Here is a 23990-nt window from a genome sequence, read left to right on the forward strand (position 1 = left end):
TTCTGCACAGCAAAGAAAACAACAAAGTAAAGATACAACCTATAACGAGAGAATATATGTGCAAACTATTCATCTGACAAGGAATTAATAAACAGAATATATAAGAAGCTCAAACAAACAACTCTACAGGAAAAATATCTAAGTCTGATTTAAAAATGGGCAAAAGATCTGAATAGATGTTTGTTAAAAGAAGACACACAAATGGCAACAGGTACATACAAATCAAAACTACATTGAGACAGCATCTTACCCTGTTTAAATGCCTTTCATTCAGAAGACAGGCAATAACAAATGTTGGCAAGGATGTGGAAAAAAGGGAATTCTTGTTTACTGTTGGTGGGAATGTAAATTAGTACAACCACTATGGAAAACAGTTTGGAGGCTCCTTGCAAAACTAAAAATAGAACTACCATACTGATACAGTTTGGATGTATGTCATCGCTCAAATCTCATATTGAAATATAATCTCCAGTGTCAGAGTTGGGGCCTGATGGGAACTGACTGGATTATGGGGGTGTATTTCTCATGAATGGTTTAGTATTATCTCCTTGGTACTGTTCTCACAATAGTAAATGAGTTCTCATGAGATCTGGTTATTTAAAAGTATGTGGCATCTCTCCTCTCCCTCTATTGCTTCTGCTCTGGCCATGTGACATGACTTTTCCCCCTTCACCTTCTGCTATGATAGTAAGTTTCCTGAGTTTTCATCAGATGCTGAGCAGATGCCAGTATCATGCTGCCTGTACAGCCTGCAGAACCATGAGCCAATTAAACTACTCTTTATAAATTACCCATCTCAGGTATTTATTTATAGCAATGTGAGAATGATCTAATACACATATGATCCAACAATTCCACTGCTTGGTAGATACCCAAAGAAAAAAATCAGTATGTCAAGAGATGTCTGCACTCTCATGTTTATTGCAGCACTATTCACAACAGCGAAGATTTGAAAACAAGCTAAGTGTCCATCAACACATGAATGGATAAAGAAAATGTGGTACATATACACATTGGAGTACTACTCAGCCATAAAAAAGAATGAGATTCTGTCATTCACAACAACATGGGATGGAACTGGAGGTCATTATAAGTGAAGTAAGTCAGGCACAAAAAGACAAACTTTGCATGCTCTAACTTATTTGTGGAAGCTAAAAATTAAAACAATTGAACTCATGGACATAGAGAGTAGAAGCGTGGTTACCAGAAGCTGGAGTAGTTAATGGATACACAAAATAGAAAGAATGAGTAAGTTCTATTATTTGATAGAGCAACAGGGAAACTATAGTCAAAGATAATTTTTTTTAAAATTTTGAGGTGGAGTTTTGTTCTTGTTGCCCAGGCTGGAGGTGATGGCATGACCTCAGCTCATTGCGACTTCTGCCTCTCAGGTTCAAGCAATTCTCCTGCCTCAGCCTCCTGAGTAGCTGGGATTACAGACATGCACCACTACGCCCGGCTAATTTTGTATTTTTAGTAGAGACAGGGTTTCTCCATGTTGGTCAGGCTGGTCTCAAACTCCCGACCTCAAGATAATCCACCCACCTTGGCCTCCCAAAGTGCTGGGATTACAGGCATGAGCTACCATGCCTGGCCAAAATGATGTAAGTGTCTATTTTAAAATAACGAAGAGTATAATTGGATTGTTTGTAACACAAAGGATTAATACTAGAAGTGATGGATACCCCATTTACCCTGATGTGATTATTAAACACTGCATACCTGTATCTAAATATCTCATGTATCTCATAAATCTACAAACCTTCTATGTATCCACAAAAATTAATAAAATATAGTTTAATTTAATTTTCAGTAAAGAATAAAGTATTATTACATTGCTTTACATCTATTTGAGGATATTTCAGGGTATTTCTTCATTATTTATTATCCCTCTCCTTTGAAATGCTCATCTTTTCATACTTGCTTTTTATATACCTGCCCTGCTTTTTTGTGTGTTTCAGTTTGTCTTTTTCCTTGAACTCTTATAAAATAAGATTCCATGGATACTTCGAATCTTGTCATGGTCTGATTTTGCTCTAGCACAGCAAGGAAAAGGCAAAGGAAGAATCAGAACCTCACTGACTCTGTCTCCAACAGAGGTGGGTTTTCTTCCTAGTCACTCCAGGCCCTGTTTCTCTCAGCAGGTCACTTTCTGGGTTAGTCACTGCTTTCTCCTCCAAGAATTCTGCAAAGTTTCTACAAGTTGTATTGGAAACCACTAACTGATGCTAAGTTTGCACAATGGGTAGTTTATATAAATGTTTCTCTTAAAAAGCAACATGCCCAGGAAATTTCTGGGAGACATGTATAGTACAAATCGCACTAGCAGCTGCCAGAACATGCTGGAGCTTCCCAAGGTTGAATCTATTGCTCCCAGGGATTGATTCAATTTCTGTTCTGTCAGCCAGTGCAACTGCAGACTGCAACGTGCTCCATGTTTTCATACACAAAAGGGATATGAAAAGAACAGAAGGCAGAATGCAAGAGAAAATGTGAGCCAGTACAACACCATGCAAATGCACCATATTGATTGATCTAGTGTAAGCTCTTTATATAGACAAAAGGAAGCAGGGCCCAAGGCTGATATCTGCATTGTTAAAGGGAATATATGATCTGTCCCAAATATTCAGAGTTGAAGCAAAAATTGAGGATATTTGCCTTTGCCTATAAAATAGAAAATTGTTGACCTGCCTCTGTTCCCATATCAATCCCAGCATTGCTACTAACTAGCTGTGTGAGTAAGTCTGCTAGTTCACAGCCGGGTTTTTTTTGTTGTTGTTTTTTGAGACTTTCAGTCGCGCAGGCTGGAGTGCAGTGGCATGATCTCGGCTCACTGCAACCTCCGCCTCCCAGTTTCAAGCGATTCTCCTGCCTCACTCTCCCACGTAGGTGGGACTGCAGGCTTGTGCCAACCACACCTGGATAATTTTTTATATTTTTAGTAGGGACGGGTTTTCACTGTGTTAGCCAGGATGCTCTCCATTCTCCTGACCTCATGATCTGCCTGCCTTAGCCTCCCAAAGTGCTGGGATTACAGGCATGAGCTGCCCGTGCCTAGCTAGTTCAGAGCTTTCATCCACCTTTACCGTTGGAAAAGTGAAGATGTTGTACCAGCTAGTCCCTAACATCCTTTCCAGCCTTTGAACTATGTTACTCTAGTTTTAGAGACATTTTGACCACTAACTCCTTTTTGTTTTTTTTCTAATATTGTATGAGTTTTTGGCTAAACATGAGTTGAGAGGAACCATGAGATGTCCCTGTTGAATCTTGCAGATATGGCAAAGGGGTGCATGGACTATAGTAGTTGGCATTGTGTTTGATTGAAATTAACAACAACATTCAACCCTAACACAGAGGCTACAACACATTGAAAAACACTGCTCCAGCACTTATGAGGACTCACTCAAGATGCATATATAACACAAGCCTACGTATGGGTTTCCTTATTTTATTTTTGCTTTGTAGCTCACAAAAAGTCAACAGATTCTGCAGGAAAACTAGAAACCACAGGGCTTCACAGGGACTTCCACAGGTTTTAAGAGCACCAATGGTGGGGAGGGAGGTGTCTCTGAGCTACTAAAACATTTTAAAGACACTAAGAGCAACCAAGCAACCATACCATCATCTCTGCAAAGTTACAGAAATGTTTAGATGATCTGATTTTGACGTGAATTATATATATTGAGTATGTCTGAAGCTGTCCTGATCTTGTCTCATACTGATCTTAAGCTCTAATGGGCAGCTATATAAGCTTTCCATGAAGTAAAACACAGTTATAAATTTGGGTTTACAGGCAAAATATTTCAAGGGATAGGGCAGTTCAGTTAAGTCCCTCCCAGAGGAAGGGATGGAAAGAAAGATCTTGGAAAAGATCATCTCAATACAACATGGTGTGTTCTACAGTTGCCTTTACAGCTGGTCCTCAGGGAACACACAGAAAGGAAACTCTACCTTGCTGGTGGATGGTTCCGGAAATCACAAAAGCATCTGAGGAGTTAACCTTTGAAGAAGGTGATAAAGAACTTCCCAGGAAAATGAGATCATCACTGTAAGTAAGGTCAAGGAGTGTTAAAGTCTGATGCATAAAGTTTGAGGAAGTGATTGGCAAGAGGTGAACCTGGTTGGGAGGGAAGAGGCCTGACAAGGGGAGGGCCTGCTGTGCCTCACTAGAAAGATCAGGCATGTCTGTGTAGATAGTGGGGAACCATGGAAAGGTGCTGGATGAGAGTGTGACAAGGTTGATTTTATACACTCCAAAAGTAGAAAAGAATAAAGCATCCTTGTAATTGAAAAATTTAGGAACAACTGCCCTACCTGTCCAGGCATAGAAAATGTTTTAAGTTAAGTTTTAAGTTTCATTATTTCCTGGCACATCATCTGTCACTTAATATTAATGGCTCTATAGTTCCTGCTTAACTAGATCAGGGTCAGTCTCAGCATCTTTGTATATTCACAGTTTGTTTTCTGCATGGATTCAAGATTTTCTATTAGCTGACAAGATCCTTCCTTCCTTCCTTCCCTCCCTCCCTCCTTCCTTCCTTCCTTTCTTTTTCCTTCTTTCTTTTCTTTTCTGTCTTTGGAGTCTCTCACTCTGTTGCCAGGCTGGAGTGCACTGGTGCAGTCTCGGCTCACTGCAACCTCTGCCTCCCGGGTTCAAGCAATTCTCCTGCCTCAGCCCCCGAGTAGCTGGGACTACAGAAGAAATGGAAGGATGTAATTGTAAACATAGATAGGCAGTCAAAGATGAAGAAAACAGCCAATCAAACAAAGATAAATTAGTAAAATAAGCTCTACTTCATAGTTTCAGGACCAAGGTCCTTAATTTCTGTTATTTAACTACCTGTGCTTAAGAGCCAAAGACTGACAAATGAATGACTCAGACCAATACTTTATATGCTTAAAGTGACCAAAACGACCTTACAATCATCTCCTGAGACTTATCCTCTTTCTATGTTTAGTAAATAATATCAAACTATAGAGAAACTAAAATGCTTTAGGGTCAGCTCACAGTAAAAATCAAAAGTTGAGTGAATAGGAATTTAAGTTTAAGTAGAATATTTACCACCAGATCTAGAAATTATGCTGTGGGTAGTGATGGTCACATTGTAGAGGTAAAGAAAAATCAAAGTGATTTTATTTGTGTTTATTAAACACAAAAAATAAAAAGGTAAATAAATCACATATTCAACTGAATAAAATAAAAACAATGAACAGAATGTAAGGAAAGTAGAAAGAAAATAATATAGATAAAAGCAGAAATTAATAAAAGAGCAGTAAAACTTGGTTAATTTGAAATGGACCTTGAAAAGTCCAATAAGATCTGAGAATAATTTCTTGAAAAGATTTCTGTTCTTGAGAAGAAATGACAGAAAAACCTATATATAAATTTTAAAAAATGTCATATCTATGAAAAGATTCAATAGATCATTTATAAGAAAATATTTCAATTCACTAGTAATAAAGTTGAACATTTTGTTAAAATAAGTGGTTTTCTACTAAGTAACCAAACTATGCATACAAAGTTTTTGTTCAAAAACTCTGGAAGGAATTTGAAAATTTGTCAAAATACAGCTGCTTCTAATGTCCACCTTATATCCAACCAAAGGCACATAAGTTAATTACATGAAAGTGTTTCACACATCAAGGAAAGTGTTTCTCACATCAAGGAATAGATATTTCTTATACTAATTTCAGGGATGAGAAAAATATAGAAAATTACAATTATTATGGAAAATCAACTTTCCATAATTAAAGAATATCCAGGCAGTATTATATCAAGTGACTAATATCCATGCTAAATTAGGGTTTATCATATAAATATGAGGATCATTCAATGTGAAGAAATCTACTAATATGCTACCTCATCAAGGAGTAAACACCATCTATTCATCTAAAAATCTGCCAAAAGGCAACTGGTAGAGTTCAACATACATTTAGAATAAAACTTTCAAAATATATGTAAATTGAATGGCATTACTTTAGCATTATACATAATATATTCTGATAAAATAAGCCACTAATGTGCCTAACTGTAATTCACTAGAGATAGTCTTATTAAAGGTAGGAAAATAAATTCCAACTATTCCCATCATTCTGTAATATTGTTCTTAAAATTCGAATACAACATAATAAAATATTATATCTGTAAACATACAACATAGATAATATATGTAATTAAATATACATAATGAAAAACCTAATTATCATCATTTGCAGATAATATTACTGTCTGGCTGGAAAACTGAAAATAATTAACTAAAAAAAAATGAACTAATGGAATTGATAAGAGAAGCTCTAAAATCACCAGTTACAAAGTTAACATAATGAAATAAACAGTTTTGCCTCTAAATCAAACACATCGGTTAGACTCTAACATTACAAAAACCCACTTACTATAAGACTAATATTATAAAATATCTAGAAATTATTGTATCAATAAGCACTTAACAAAATTACAAAGTTTTTTCTGACACTTAAAAGGACTTGAATAGATAGTGAAACATGGAATGCTTTAATCCAAAAATTAAATGTTAAATGAATGTCAATTATTCAAAAGTTAATATATAAAGACAATGCAATTCCAATAAAAATCCCAACATAATTTATTTGGAGATTGGCTATTTGACAAAATATTCTAAATGTCATTAAAAATACTTAGAATAGACAGAATTTTTTAAGTGAAAAAATTGAGGGCTATAAAAGTTTAATTTCTTTAGTTCTAAAAATTAAAAATGACAATGATATACATATATGTATAAGCATGTGAGCATATATATGCTATTCATTGGCTTATACATTGATGTGTTTATGTTTGTGTATTTATACATGTATTATACATATTTATTGGTGGGAACAAACCCTGGTATGATTTTTCTGTGAAGCGTCTCATGTGCCCATTGGTGCAGCATTTTCCTCTCCAGGAATTTGCCCTAAGAAAATATTCATGAACATTTATAATGCAATAGCTAGAAATAAGTTCATGCTAGTAGAGATTATAGCAAGTCAAAATTAGAAAAAAAATTAAGTCTTCAAAGGTAGATTATTTTATAAAATCAGGATACATTCATAAAGTAAATATCATGTAAACATTAAAACCAATACATAAGAATTTTCAATGAAAAGGATATTCTCATAAGAAATATGAAAAGTGTCTTATGAGTAAAGTGGCCAAGGAAAGACTCATTTTTAGGACTATCCTTTTTCCAACTGACTTACAAGCATCCTAATCCAATGCAAACCACATGATTTTAAGCAACGTTACTACATCTAACAAGCCTTTTAAATTACCTCTTTTATAGCCCATTGTAGCTTCCTCACAGGAAGTTCTGATCTTACTCTCTGCCAAATCCTTGTAGCTCACTGTGCTGTGGCTGCACTTATTTGCCTTCTAAATACATCAGGGTAATGAGGATTTGAGCTGATAAGCAACAGCCAGGATGTGATGGGGATAAAGATTTGAGAAAGCTAAGAAAAGTAGGCAACAAAACAACTGACCAAATGTATAATGTTGGGAACAGAGAAAGGCTGAAGACTTTCAAGTTTCTGACAAGTATTACACCACAGGGTCATAGCTCTGAGCTTCTACCATCCCCTTCTCCAGCCCCCCTTACCAATTCGAAAGCAGCCCTCACCCTGCCTGCATGATGCCCTGCATTCACTAAGCCACCAGATACATCCAGCAACTGAGCCAGGAGCTCCTGTCTGATGGGCAGGTGAACTGGGACAAAGCAGAGATGTCATTACATAGTTGGGGGTCCCAATTTGGGATTTTGAATCCATTTGTCCATAAATTATTTTTTTAACCCTACTTATGTTTTGAGAACAACTAGTAAATATTTCTGTTATATGATATTATGTGCTAAGCGAGATTTTTGGATTTCACTGCTGTGCATATGCAAACCCCACAGTCTTGGAGAAAAAATTCAGTGTTCTAAGTATTGACTGGCTTACCTATGGTAAATTGGGGATTATCTGATTTGTAGTACTTTAAAATATAAAAACATAATATTTAAAGCTGGAAGCAGCATAGTAAGACCAAATTGCTATTATATCTGGAAAGTAAAATTCACAGCCAATTGTACATACATATATAATTTTCATTTAAATTTTTTTTAGAACTAAGGAAACTGAACTTTTGTAGCTCTCAATTTTTCACTTGAGAAAAAGTTCTGTCTATTCTAACAACAAGTGTTTTGGGTGAAACTGAGAATATTTTGTCAAATAGCCGATCTTCAAAGAAATCATTTTAAGGTTTTAATTGGAGTTGCATTGTCTTTATATATTAACCTGTGAATAACTGACATAGTAATGTAGAAAGTAATTCATCAAGATGAAACTTATACCTTAAAAATATACCTTAATGTTGACCCAATCATATGAGTAAAGGGAAATCTAAGGTTCCTCAAAAGGTTGATAGACAAGTGTTTTCTTCAAAAAACAAGCAAACAAAAACTTAGAAGTCCAATAATTGAGGATTACTTAAGTAAACCATGTAATAGTCTACACTGAAGTATTATGCAGCTGTCACAAATATTTGAATGTCTGTAATATCAGGGTAATTTATGACACAGCAGTCCATATAATATGCAAAATTATATATATTTTATAGTATCAACTTTGAAAAATATTTCTGGGAAATAGCATTTTAGCAAATTTTATTTTTATCATTGTGGGTGGGGGTGTCAAATCTCAGCTTCCCCACTGATAACCTGATAATCTGTATATAAAGCTGAACTTATCATCTGGCAAAGAGTTAGTGCTTAATAAAACCTGCTGAGTGCTGTCATGCCAGGCACTGGACACACAACTTTTAGTCCTCTTTGGCATCCTACAATATAAGCACTCTTGGTACCTCCATATTGCAAAGGACATCATGAGTCTTGAAAGGACTAAGTAATTTTCCTGGATACTCAACAATATTGAGGGATAGAGGTGAGATTAAACCTAGGTCTATTCAAATCTCACTCCTGGTGCCTCTTACCCCATATGGCACTCCAAAGTAAGGGTATGTTTGCATTTATAGGTGGCTTTTATTTTTATTGTTGATGCTTTGTGTTTTTCAAATTTGCTAAAACAGGTACCTATTGCTTCTAAAATCAGAAGAAAACCTTTGTTTTTGTGTTTGTTTAAAAAAGACTGTTAAGAAAATAACATAAAGGCAAGTTAAAGATGGAGAAGAAAAATTATGTTGATAAGTGTAAGCTCTCAGCTTCCCTCACAATTTAGCTCTGGAAAACAATGCATTCCTAAATGTTTCAGAGACGCATACAGTTTAGAAATTTTCCTATTCAATTTCTATAAAAGTGATAATTTAAATTAGTATGTGATTGTGATACATTTGGATTTGAAAATATAGCCCCTTAGGCAATGGTCTGGTTAAAATTATATCTCTAAAGTATCCCATCGAGTTGCCCTGATTCAGGCTGCATAAAGATCTGCCTGTTCTATCTGCTTTATTTGGATGCCTAGTGCATCTTTTTTTGGTCTTGGACTTGGCCCCAACTGAGGAGGAAGAGCAGCTGGATGGGTACAGAAAGTCAGAGTCCTGGATGCTCCTCCTAGCCGCCAAATTAACCTCTCAATGCCTCATTATTTCCCTGTAGAACATACTTTCACTATGTGTCCTTGAATTAAACATTGGAGAAGACAACTTTCTACATTTAAAGTAAGTGTAAACAATTACTTCTCTAGGGTCCTCTGATTTTTCCACTATCTGCTTCATCTCTCCTCTCTTTCCTGTTTTCTTTTCTCTCTTTCTCTCTTTCCTTTTCACTCTGGCCCCAAAGTATGGGCTTGGCCAGAGGAAATGTTCATAATGAAGGATTGTTTCTTCTGACCAGAAGCTGCTGCTGAGGATGCATATGAGATCTCTACAGAAGATCTATTTTCTTTCTCTCCACTGTTCATGGTTACAGAGCCCTCCCTTCATAAGGCAAATGTCACCTTTGATGTGTTATTCTATTAGTTCTGATGCGTTAAGGGTTGCTAACAAATCAAATACATTTGTGTATTCATTAATATACTCCTGCACTTTCCAAAGTATCCTCTCAATTGTCTTGAAAAGCTCAAGCTCACTGGTTAGGCTGTTGCAAACATGCCTTGTCCCAGCCCCATGCCAGGCCTTGCACTCTGAGATGCTGTACCCCGTTAAGAGAAATGGTCCTGCCTGTTACATGACTCTGAGGGTCTGTTTGTAATCACCATAAACTAGATGGAAGAGCCACAGGGCTACCATCAGCCCTGCAGAGACAGTGGAGCAGAGGAGTCTAATTATGAAATTAAAGCCTGCAAGAGACCCAGGTTGCAAGTGAGGCACCTTGAGAGTCATCCAATGATCTCTGGGCTGGAAAAACGGAAATACACTAACATTAATTAGCCTGTTGCACCAGAAGAGAATAATTTAAATGCAAAAGATAATCTTACTGCCCTTTTGATGTGAAAAAGTTGTCCTAGATTGTAACTTTGATTTCCATGTCAGCAGCCTGTGTGCTCATACATTAGCAGCAGCCTGGAAGATTGAAAAAGCAGGGGTGGGCATCGATTTTGAACAGTGGCCCTGCCACTTGCTGTGTGATCTTAGGCAAGGGACTCCTCCTCCCTAATTCTCTGTTTATAGTTTTATTCACTTTAGAGCAGTGAAAGAACACTCATTTTAATTAGATACTGTGAGAATTAAGCGTAAGTACGTTGATACTCTCCATGACCTAAGAAAAGTTTCAGGCACAGAATATCCTGCAGAAATAAATAGCTGGTGATTTGCTGCATATGTGTCCAGCCAAATGTGCACATATGATTTCTTTTTACCAAGCCTTTTTCATTTTGGTACTGCCATTAAGTCAACTCTGCTGGCTATTATTAAAAGACTCCCCAACACAATAGAAAGGGATGGTCAACAAAGGAAAGAACACATTGCAGCAAAAGCTATTGAGAAATGTACATTCACCCTCCCACACCCTTGACCTCTAGAATCAGATCAGTAACTTCTCCCCTCTTCATTTCCCCTTCCTGTGTCCACAGTGAAGGGAAGTTGGTTGCAACCTTTTGCAGATAATGTGACACAGGGTACACAAGAGCGGAAGGGAGAAAAGCATTTCAACAAAAGCCTGGGACTTCAGTTTAGGTAAATTCAGGAAGGCGTGAGATAGGAAATGGCAGCAACCTTGCCAGGAACTGAAGGAAAAGGATTCTGGCATCAGCCCCGGAGCAAAATGTTAGGTCATCTATAATAAGGGCTGGGTGAAAAACCTTCAACTCAAAATGAAAGATACAATGACACAAAGAAACTTATCAAGGCAACCTTTGAAAGCAGTTAAGAAACCAATTCTTCTTTTTTAAAGAAAGTCCTCAGACAAAAGAGATTCCCTGATCTGCTTGTGTCAAGTTCCATGTAGAATAAACTTTCTTCACAATGTCAAGAGCCAAGTTTCTGTGCCAATTTTTTTTTTTCCTTTTATGAGGAAAAGGAGAGGAAACAGAAACTTTAAAATGAAATAGAGTAGATTAAACTTACCTTTCCCCAATTAAGTAGTTTTAATGGGTGGTTTCTATTTTTTATCAAATTTCATTCCATTTAAATTTTCATAATAACTATAAACGACACAAGATACAGTTGGTATTGACAAGAGAATCAGTTCACATAATAAAATGAGAAAAGAAAAATGTCCCATTCCATAAACTTCACTTTAAAACTGGAAAATGAAAGAGCACATTCCAGGGAAAGTGAATGTATTTTTTTCTAAAGAGTTAACATTTTAGTTCCCCTGGCACTGGAAATGCTGAGCCTCTGAGAAAAATGTTAACAATGAGATTAGAACCATATCATGGGGGAAGAGGATAGGCTAATTTCAGAGGTCCTGCCATGGAAAAGATTGTTTCTTTGGGCTTCAATGAATTAAATATTTGTCCCCCATAATTAGTATGTTGAAATCCCAATACCCCTCTACAAATGTGATGGTATTAGGAGGTGGGGGGTTTGGGGGTTAAGTCATGATGGCAGAGGGCTCATGAATGGGACTAGTGCTCTTATACAAAGGACCCCAGAGAGGGCTGTCTCTCTTTCTACCATGTGAAGATATAAGTAACCTAGAAGTCTGTAACCTAGAAGAGAGCCCTCACCAGAACCTGATCATGCTGGACCCCTGGTCTTGGACTTCTAGCCTGGGAACTATGAAAAATAATTATCTATTGTTTATAAGCCTCTAAGTCTAAGCTGGGAGCTGTAACAGCCTGAGCTACGATATCTGCTTCTAATATCTGACTCACAATTCTATACTAAGTTTTATACTGTTTCCTAATCACTTATTTCCAAGTGGACCACTCATTTTGCACAAATGTTATCCAGACATGTACACCTTAGAAGGAACCTCTTCTTGATATAATGTTTTAGTTTTCACACCAACAACTTAAATGACAGCATTTTAGTAACTCAAATTCTCCTTGTCAAGGGGCCAAAAAGTAAGGTGCCAATAATTCACAGTGGGAAGATTCTTAGTTTAACATGTTAGAAGAGAGAAGAAGAAAAAGATCCTTTTCCTTAATAATCTTCACAGTTAGGTGGTAAGTGAAAAAAACTTCTGCACTAGGTTGCAGTGAATAACGTGTCTTCCACTATGGTTGACAGGGAGGATCATTAACCATCAGTGAAATTACTAACTGCCCTGGAACACAACACATTCTTCGGTGAAAAGTTACTTGAATACCTGTTGGAGCCATCATTATGGATTGCAGGCCATTGTGACTTGGAGTTTAAGCCTGACATTTGAAACCACAGGTTGTCGGGTTCATTGCTTCATCATGTTTTTCTAGGGGATATTTTAGCCTCTCAGATGTGAATTTCACACATGTTGCTTGGGCTCTACCCAACCATTATCTCATGATTTGATACAAAACCCATTTTTAAAATGTTTCATTTATATAGAACATAAGCTATCACCTACCCATATATCAAGCTATGACCTGTACTGTCTTTCATTTTGGCTTCATGTTAAAACTTCCAGCAGATGCTGTTATCTTCAGTTTAAGGATAATACAAATATTGACTCAGGAGAATTTGAGAAACTTGTTCAACTTTGTTTGACCAGTAAGTGACATCTGAAATTTGAGCCTATGTGTTTCTGTTTCCCAAGCCTGTATTCTTCTTCCTTTCCACTCTACAGCCTTGTAACTTACAAACTTACCTTCACTCATAAACGTACATTCCCTTAAAGCAATGACTTTTTATTATACAGGATAACAATGTCTCCATAGTCAATGATGCTTTCTCATAATTTGGTTCCAAATTTGTTACAAGAAGAATCCACATGCCTCTGATCTCTTCAGGTCCAGGGGAAGCAATGTATCCACTGTTCAGCACAACCCATCCCCCATCACTGTCACTGCCAGTATCTACCCTAAGGTTCTCTTTCCTTATTGAGCCACTTGATTTATGCTTAACACGATACTACTTACTAAGGCAATTTATGGGTCCCACCTTGTAAAGTGTTAAAGTCCAAAGATTTAAAAAAAAAAAAAAAAAGGGGGCCGGATGCAGTGGGTCATTCGAGTTCAGGAGTTTGAGACCAGTCTGGCCAACATGGTGAAAACCCGTCTCTACTAAAAACATAAAAATTAGCTGGGTGTGGTGGTGGGTGCCTGTAATCTCAGCTACTTTGGAGACTAAGGCAGGAGAATCTCTTGAACCTGGGAGGCAGAGGTTGTAGTGAGCTGAGATGGCACCACTGCACTTCAGCCTCTATCTCCAAAAAAAAAAAAAAGGACTTCATATGTGAAGTTTGGCTTTTTCTTTTTGTCACTGTAAACATTGCCAATAGAAAATTTTAAAAGAAAAGTAAGAGTTCCAAAAGTTTGAGATACATGTGGCTTGATTATTTAGTCATTCAATGAGAGCTTTAGTCTTAGTTTCTGAAAATCTGTGTGGATTTCTCTCTATTTCTAGTCAAACCTGTCTCTAGGTACATAGGAATTTTTCTGGGGGGAGGAAATCAAATAATTATATATTTTAACATCATTTATGTGCCCCAAACATAAGCAGATAAAATCTAGATTTCCCACTTTTTCCCAACCCCTGACTTAACTTTAAATTCTTCTCACTGATGTGGTTTAAAGCTAAGTGTTTTCTTTGTTTTATAACTTAATGTTATACCGGAATTTCTCTGGTTCTTCCAACTTCATGCCACACCTGGCATTCTGTCCTTATCAAAAATCAGATCATTTCTCTCAAAGAGAAAAAACTGGCAGCAAGGCAAACCCTGGAGATGAAAGCAAGGGTTAAGTTTACTTCCAATATTAGGGAATGATTCGGAAATAAATGTCGAGGTTAAAAAGTCCAGATGGCAATTCAACTGTATCCTCACTATAAACATGATTTGATTTATGGGAACTACTAATGGTATCTCCGTTTAGATCTGGACGGCTTTGCTTTCTCTCATCTGAGTTTTAAATTCATCAGATTCTTTTACTCCTGCTATCAATCCTTCACTACAAAGAGACACTCCTCATTCAGAATTTGGGAGTATCTTAAAATGCAGAAATTGATAAATGTTAACAATCCTAATCCATGCAAATTACTGTCTGTTGTCATTATTTATAACCTGGCGGATGTGCTTATTCAAAAGATCCTCAAAAAGCTTTGACAATTCATGCTTCCAGTTGTGAATCATCTTTTGCTCTTCTTCCCTCTTTTATAAGAGATCCCACTGAATTAGTTTTCACTTTTTTCTTTGCCTGACATTGCAATTATTAGCTTTCTTGGCTTTGTCAGAAGAATCCATCAGAAATGTTTATCTCCTGGGGCAAATCTCAGGGAAACAGCATGTTTATCACTTCAAGGGGCTGTAATGCAAAGGCAACCCCAGGCCCACCAGTTTTATAACATAAGGACTGGAGGAGGAAGCAGCCATGTAATTGAACAGCCGTGATACAATAAACTCCTGCCATGAGCCTCACTGCCTGCCTGGCCTGTCTTTGTTCTCTAACCTAATTTGATTAAATGTACAAGCTGAAATAATACTAATTTAATCTCTTATTTCCATTTAACTTTCTTCAACTCACACAGTATTGGCCTGGAGAGTGGACACTATTCAGAATTAGGCCACTTCCTTCCACAGGTAGTATCAGTGAGTTTCATGTATTGGCCAATGTTGACTAACAACTAATTTGAATATCACACCAGGAAAGGGGATAGTTTGAATCAGAAGGATGGCTGACATGGCCAGATGCATTTTACCTTATGTTGCAAGGATAAACATAACCAAGGTATCTCTTCAATAATAGAAACATAATTTTCTATTACTCTTCATATTCTTTTAAGACCCAGTCCTGATGTCATTTCCATTATGAAACACTTAACATTTCCAGAACCTGCATTCCAGAACCAGTACTGCTTCCTCCTTTGTGCTCCCAGTGGGATTTTGGATACTCTTTGATTCATTGTTATTACACTTTTAGCAACTGCATTAGTTACAGCTAGAAATATAATCAGGACCAAGACACCGTCCAAGAGCTCAAGGGAGAGAAGTAACAGCCAGTTGCAATAAACCATTGATAAGCTCAAGATATTGCGCCATACAAGAAGGGCCTCTTTCTTGTTGGGTTAAAGTCATAACCCAAGCAGAACTAGGGTAAGGACAAAAAAAAAAAAAAAAAAAAAAAAAAAAAAAAAAAAAAAAAAAAAAAAAAAAAAAGCTTTCATATCATTAAGATATTGATATTCAATGCTTTCTCTTGTCAGAAGAACATATTTTGGGGGGAAACTACAGGTAGAACAAATTGATTTAAGTATATAATTCAATGCGAAGAATAGAATTAAAAAATAGACTGGATAATTAAGCAGAGGTCAGTTCATAAAGGATTAAGAATTTATATTTTCTTACCGGGGCAATGGAAGTTAGGACTTCCAGGTGAGTGACTGTGGAGATCTGAATGCTGTGAAAGGTTAGGGGAATGGAGAAAAATCTAGAGAGTCAGCAATTATCAGGAGACAGAATCAATAGAGACTGTTGACTACTTGGTATGGAAACCAGATACAAAGAAACACAAAGAGGAATACACAAATTTCTGTTCTGAGCAAATGGAAGGTAGTGGTAGCTTTGGTTGATAGGAACTCAGTAGAAAGAACCTGTTTCAGGGAGAAAATATGGTGTTTGATTGTTTCAGTGTAGAGTTTAAATGCCTATGAAACATTCATTTGGGACATCTAAGAAGGTGCATATTTATATGATGTGTTTACTGTCAGAATAGAAACTATTTTGTGCCAGTTGGAAAAACAAAATGATTATGATTTGGATAGAAGACTAAGAAGAAATACCAGAGAAGTAGGAGGAAGCACAAGAGAAACCAATGAAAAAGAACATTTCAAGAAAGTAGTTTAGGTCAACAGTGGTACATTTCAAGGAAGTAAAGTAACAATGAAAATTGATAAACATCTATATAATTTTAAGGAGTAAATAGGTTATTGGTAGACTTAGTTGGAGCATTTTTAGGGGTGCAGAGGGGCCCAAGACAAATTACAAAAATGTGAAGAGTGAGGGAGGAGAAAAAGGTAAATGTTCAGAGTAGCTTTCTACAAAAATTTTAGATAAGGGAGATTTAGATAAGGAAGAGGATGTTCGCTCCTTTGAATCTACAGAGTAGTCCTTTTTGCCCACTTCCTCAAACTACAATGCCAGATTGAGCTTTTGCAGTCAGTTGACTTTTTAAATTTATTTGGAGAGTCTCAGTTTCTAACCTAGTGCTTGGAACTCTGTAATGGACTGTTAAATCAATGAAGGACTGGGGAAACAGTGATGAACACTTTTTCTGTTACTATTTTCCAGGGAAACACCAACTGTTTGGATGGAAATTATTTGAAGGCACTGGAATACAAATCTGTATGAAGTGAGTTAAATCTCCAAAAGGCCAAGATACTCTTTATTTAATTACACCTTCAAGGAAACTCAATTATATCATTCTTGCTGATAGAAAACTGACTCCCTTAAAAATGAAATGAATTAAAATGTGTGGATGACAGGACTATTATACCAGGAACAGTTCCACTGCAAGTACATGAGACTGTCATGACAATAACTGAAAAACTAAAGGAGATGACTATATAGTCAGCTGCTCATTTACTGCCTGAGGCTCAGAATCAATCACTCCAGGTGAAGTGAATCCCTCAAAGCACCAGGGGAAACCTGAGAAGCATTCCAGGAGATCGCTGGTTGACTGGCTTCTCGGATATATATAACATAAGCTGAAGTGTGCTGTCAAGACTCAGCTATTAAGTATTCTAAACTCCATTAAAATATGTCTTTGCAAGAGAAAGAGCTTCAGATTTGGTGCAGGAAGGATCTCTTCTATGATTTTGGGGTTTGGAGCTCAGGTGGTACAATGGTGATGAAGGTGGAGATTTGGATGTGGCCAGTGTAAAGATGGTGACTTAGGAGGGAGGACTAATGAGTAAGGAGAGAGCAGATGAAATTGAAAGAGGAGAGAACTAGCCTCAAAACCCTGTGAAACACTAGCGTTGACTACTGGGCAGGGAAGGAAGAAGCCTCAAAGGGACCTCAGAGGAATGGTCTCTATCCCACAGGAATGTGCACTTTATTTCTAGTTTTCCTTTATATCTTTGACAATGGAAAAGAAAATCTATCAAGTTAGGCATAGCCATCTCTCAAGATATGTTTTCCAAAATTGTGTCTTTCCTTTAAAATATTCCCCTATACATTCTATTTATTGTTTTGGTAATTTTCTGTGAATACTTGACCAACACTTATTGAGCACCTACTATATAGCCCATATCACAAGTAAAGCTAGCCACTTACACTTGCATTATCTCATATATTGTTCACTGTCAATGTAGAGATGGGACATTGATGCCCACACTGAATATGGTCCCAGATCACATACCATTAGCAGACAGGACCAGATTTTGAACTTAAATTTTCTGAATCCTATGATCTTTCCACGATGATTGATTGGTATGGATATTTGATACATATATTGGTCATAAAATTCATGTTCTTAGATCCTTCTCAAAAGTGTAAGACTTCATGGCTTGTGCAACCAGTCATGTTACTACACAGTGATACCGAGAGTTTTGTGAAAGGAACCCTCCCCACAGATGACTCTGTGGCTTATGCAGAACCTGTGTAACAAGGGACCAGAGGTATGTGTTGGGTGATTATCCTCTGAACTCATGTTCTACAAATTTTAGTGTTTAGAAATACATGAGAAAATACATGTCTTAAGCTGGGGTCATGGCACGTACATGGAGTCATAGCCTACATGTGACATACATAGTTTGCTGTGTTTGGAAAAGTATGTTGGCCATTTTTTGCATACTCTCTGACATTTGGGAGTTCAACAGTACACCGACCTCTTATATTTTGACATCTCCTATGAGAAAAAATGTTTATTTGGCATCCCATGTTTAAAGAACACGAGATAACAAAGTAGGATTTCAGAAAGAAATGAATAAGAGAGACTAAATGTTATCAAGTTGCTGAGAGAGCAAAGAGGAAAGCTCTTTGTCTTTAGAAATATGTGGGTGGGGCCGGGCGTGGTAGCTCACGAGGTCAAGAGATCGAGACCATTCTGGTCAACATGGTGAAACCCCTTCTCTACTAAAAATACAACAAATCAGCTGGACATGGTGGCATGTGCCTGTAATCCCAGCTACTCAGGAGGCTGAGCCAGGAGAATTTCCTGAACCCAGGAGACGGAGGTTGCAGTGAGCCGAGATCGCGCCATTGCACTCCAGCCTGGGTACCAAGAGCGAAACTCTGTCTCCAAAAAAAAAAAAAAAAAAAAAAAAAATGTGGGTGGAGGAGAGGATTGTGAGTGAAGTGAACTATCTGCTCTGTGATCTTATGGCAACCTGATGAGTAATTTAGAAACTTCAAATGACTGACGCACCTTGATTTATTCTTATTTTATATATTTATATAAATAATGGCATAAAGATATTATATATTAACCTTATCTTAAAGCTTTACTTACTGTAAATATAAGACACAGAAAAGTATCAATGACACAACAAAGGAGCTCAATGAGTTATTATCAACACATGCATGTGTAATCAGCACTGTGTCAAAGTTAGAATGCTCCCAGAGACCGTCTCCAGTAAATCTGTTCACAATCACAGCACCATTCCTTCTTCCAAAAATCACTACACTCTTTTCAGAAAATTATTTATTTGCTCTGTATATACATTGACCGCCTACATATGCATCCTTAAACCTAGCAGTTGAGTCCTTCCTTCTTTTGAACTTTAAACTTTTCATTCTATTGTGTCTGTCTTCATTTATCTACATTACACTTGAGAGATTCATCAAGTTACTGTGATGAAATTAATCTTCTGTAATTCATTAATCTTCTGGTATATTCCATTGTTATAGGATTGTTTACCTGTTCTGTTATTGCTAGATATTTGGGTTGTTTTGGGTTTAAGATTATTAAAAATGATGACTTTATGAACTTTCTTGTATCTGTCTGTATTAGTCTGTTCTCACACTGCTACTACCCAAGATACTGCCCCAGACTGGGTAATTTATAAACAAAGAAGATTTAATAGACTCACAGTTCTGCACTGCTGGGGAGGCCTCAGGAAACCTAGTCATGGTGGGAGGAGAAGCAGACATGCCTTACATGGTGGCAGGTAAGACAGAGTGTGAGAAAGAGCAGGAAAAACTGCCTTATAAAACCATCAGATGTCATGACAACTCACTCACTATCATGAGACCAGCATGGGAAAAACTACCCCAAAGATCCAATCACCTCTCACTTGGTCCCTCCCTTGACACATGGGGATTACAATTCAAGATGAGATTTGGGTAGGGACACAGCCAAACCATATAGTGTCTCATGGTGCATATTTGAACACATTTAATTGGGTATATGCCTAGGAATCAAATTAGGAAATCATAAGATGCACATCCTCAATGTTAGGAAAAAAACATTAAAACAGCTTTCCAAAGTGGATGTAACCAATTTACACACTGGGATGTGTTTGCATTGCTTCACACAGCCCGTGTTTTTTGTATTTCTTTCTTTCTTTTTTCAGAAAGGAGTCTCTCTCTGTCCCCAGGCTGGAGTGCAGTGGCGTGATTTCAGCTCACTGCAACCTCTGACTCCCTGGTTCAAGCTGTTCTCCTGTCTCAGCCTCCCAAGTAACTGGGATTACAGGCACGTGCCACCGTGCCCAGCTAATTTTTGTATTTTTAGTAGAGACAGGGTTTCACCATGTTGGCCAGGATGATCTTGATCTCCTGACTTTGTGATCCACACACCTTGGCTTCCCAAAGTGCTGTTATTACAGGCGTGAGCCACCGCACCCGGCCTGTATTTCCTTTAATCTTAGACATTCTAGTGGATTTTTAGTAGTATTGCTTTGTTTCTATTATACATGATTCTTATTTTGTTTCTATTATACATGATAATGTTAAGCACTCTTTTGTACGGTTTTGAGCATGTGGATATAGTCTTTTATGAAATCCCTTTAGAAGTCTGGTGTCAATTTTTCTAATTGGTTGCATTTTCCTTATTATTAATTTGTAGAAGACTTTTCCTTGAGGCAAGAATTCTATATTATGGATTCAATTTTTTTTCTAAAATAGTGGTATTATACATTGTTCTCATTCATTTTTGTATTTATTTTGCTAAATAAACTTTTAGAAATTTGCCTTTTAATCTAAACTTTCAAATTTATTAACACAAAGTTTGTCAAAAATACCTTTAGTCATCTTCTATCCTTAAATACTTTTATCATAGGATTAGTAGTCATGTCTCTGATATAAGTTACTTGTTCCTTCTCAAATATTTCTTGAACAAATTCATCACAACTACAGCAATTTTGCTATTTTTTTTCCAATGAACAACTTGTGGCTGTGTTGATTCTTTGATATATTTATTTTTAATTAATTTTTCCTCATTTCATTTTCTCTACTTCTTTTGGGCTTAGTTTGTTCTCTTCCTAATCTGAGATAAATTTTTAGTTTATTACTTTTCAGCCTTTCTTACTTACCAAGATGTGCATTTAAGGCTATAAATGTTTTTAAAAGCATGGTTTTAGATGTCTTTCATTATTTATAGATATCATACTTTTTATTATCACTCAGCTTCAGATATCGTTTAATTCTCATTTTGACTTTTTCCTTGACCTGTGGATTATGTTCCAGTCCTGGTATATAGCAAGCATGTATATTTTAAATTCTGTGTTTGATAGTTCCAATCCCTCAAGCTCTTGAACAGCTTAGTGTAATGCTTTAAGTTTCTGCTGGCTTTTCTTCATATTACTTTATTTTTTTTTAATAACCTTGTGATATTTTATTGTGTGCTTTAAGTTATATTTTAAAAATTGTTTGTAGCAATAGTATGAGGGCTAGGATAATGCCATTTCCTTTAGAGATGATTAATAGTTGTTTCTACCAGGTACTGGAGGCATTATCAAACTGGAATTTTCTTCATCCAATTTTTTGGTTAAGAAGCTTCAGAGCTGAGCTGCAGTTTCTATGAAGACCTGTCAACATCCACTTTACTCTTCTAAGTTGTGAATTCTCCTGTGGTTCAGCTTAAACAAGCGTGTTCATTTGGGCCCCATTTGCCAAGTTCCAGACTCTAATCTCTTATTCTCTAGTCTCCTTGGATGGTCATAATCATTGATGATCTCTCCTCCTCTCAACCACCCCATTCTGAATGGCAACTTCCCTGAGGAGAAAATTTCAGGCCAAATTTCAGGCTTTTCTTCATTGGACCTCTGTCCTCCTCTGTATCCTGGCCTAGTCACTTTTCAGTGTCCTAATAGCAATTTTGCATCTTCAAAGAGAAGATAAAACTGACTTTCCTGGTTATCCTCACCAGTCCAAATTGCCTAGTACATTCTTACTAAAGGTAGAAGTCCAACCAGGAATATTTTTGTTCTGTAATATAAATAAAAAGCAGTAAGAGTCTCCTTGTTTTTGATATATAAATTTAACTAGGCAACATGAGTTATCAGACCTAACTTACTCACTGCATATTAGCTTTTGTCCTGATGCAATTGGGTCTTTACTCAATTATATCATTATAGCATATTGCTCTGAGTGACTTTTCCTATTATAAGCATATGGCGTTTTCAGTTCTACTGTTAATTCTTTTCCCCTGGACTTGTTTAAAAGATGCTGATTTTCCATTTAGAGTCTGGGCAATCCATGCATTACATTCTAAAATGCCTGGCCAGCTTCCTCAGGAGATAAAAGTATGAACTGGTCACTTAGATTTGCATATATTTTCTAGAATTTATTTGCAGAATTACCAAGTACCACTGATACAAGATTTGAGAAAGGAGCTGCAACCTGTCTTACTAAATTAGGAATCACAAGCCTCTTATTTCATGTGGAATGCCCTTTATCAAAGCAAAAGAATAAAAGCTTGGGACACTAGGTCTGAAAGATTTAAAACTATCCAAAGATTAATTCAAGATTTGCAGTGAGGACTCACAAGAATATTGAGCCATGTACCTACATACATACCACAGTGGGAGGGATTACCCAGACTTCCAGGAAGCTGTCAGTCAAAATGAGGGAAAGAAGTCAATTTAAGAATGTTAAAAGAAAAATCAATTTCTTCACATTTCAAGAAACAGTGAATATTTATTACTTTCTCTGTTATAAAACTCTACTTTCTTGTTGGGGGAAAATCTCTTTCTCTCTGTTTTGGAGAAATAGTTTCTCCTTCCTTACACAAATACTCCATCTACTTCCATCGTCAGAGGATATGGTATAGGTGTGAAAACATTTCCCAATCTGAAGATCACATTTCCTTCTCCACAGTCATTGCTCTGGGGGATGGGCAGGTGATGTTGTTCTGGTCAATCAACCTAGACCTTGCCTGGGATTATGTGATTTAAAGTGACTCAAAAAGTCTTTATTTTGTGAGATGACAGAACTAGAAGGATGTGAGCACAAAGTGTCTGGGAGAATGAGACTATCAGAGGTAATGAAGCTCACACAGAAAAAGCAAAGGTTAATAATAGCCAAACTTCTGATGATATTTGCACATTCTGCCCCACTGACCAAGAGGCTGCTTTACTCCCTGCCCTGCCAACAGTCGGGACAAATTGTCCATTAAATTATTCTTTTTTGATCTAAGCTACTTTGAGTTGGATTCCTTTAATTTGTAACTAAATTTATAGAGTTGCAAAATAAAATAGAGTATTCCCAATGTTTTAGTCTGTTTTGTGCTGCTGCAATGAAGTACCAAACATAACAAATAGAAATTTACTGGCTTATGATTCTGGACATTAGAAAATCAAATATCAAGGTGCCAGCATCTAACCAAGGCCTTATTGCTGTGTCATATGTGGGGGAAGGCAGAAGGGCAAGAGACAACAAGAGAGACAGAAAGCAAGACGGGATGATTACACTCTTATGATAACAAACCCACTCTCATAATCATGGCACTAGTCTACTCACCAGAGAAGGGCCCTTATGACCTAAATACCTCTTAAAAGTCCCAATTCTCAATATCATCACAAAGGCTATTAAATTTCAACATGAGTTTCAGACGGGACAAATATTCAAACCCTAGGACCAGTTATAATATTCAAATATTCAAATATATAATATTCAAACCAGTTAAATTCAAAACCAGATGAACAGAAAGAAAAATCTCTTAGGATAGGTATGCCCCTAATATTGCATGAAACATATATACACTAAAAATTAGTGTTTGTTTACTTCAAATTTAAATTTAACTGGTCATCCTGGTAGTTTATTTGCTAAATCTGGCAACCCTGAATTAAAAGAATCTTAACCAATATGTGGGTTATAATCTGTTTGTATTACACATTCTGGACTTTCATGGGTAAAAATCTTTCATTAAAAGTGTGTTCATTTTTACTAACTAATATATTCTTAAGATGTATAAATTATTTTTACTAAGATTTTATTTAACAACTTTATTGAATTTCTGCTGTGTGCAAGACAAGTTACTAGGCTGTTTGCAATAAGAGATAAAAATAGATCTGAAATCCTTAT

The sequence above is a fragment of the Cebus imitator genome, unplaced genomic scaffold, assembly GCF_001604975.1.
Source record: "Cebus imitator isolate Cc_AM_T3 unplaced genomic scaffold, Cebus_imitator-1.0 Scaffold19, whole genome shotgun sequence".
In the NCBI taxonomy this organism is placed as follows: domain Eukaryota; kingdom Metazoa; phylum Chordata; class Mammalia; order Primates; family Cebidae; genus Cebus; species Cebus imitator.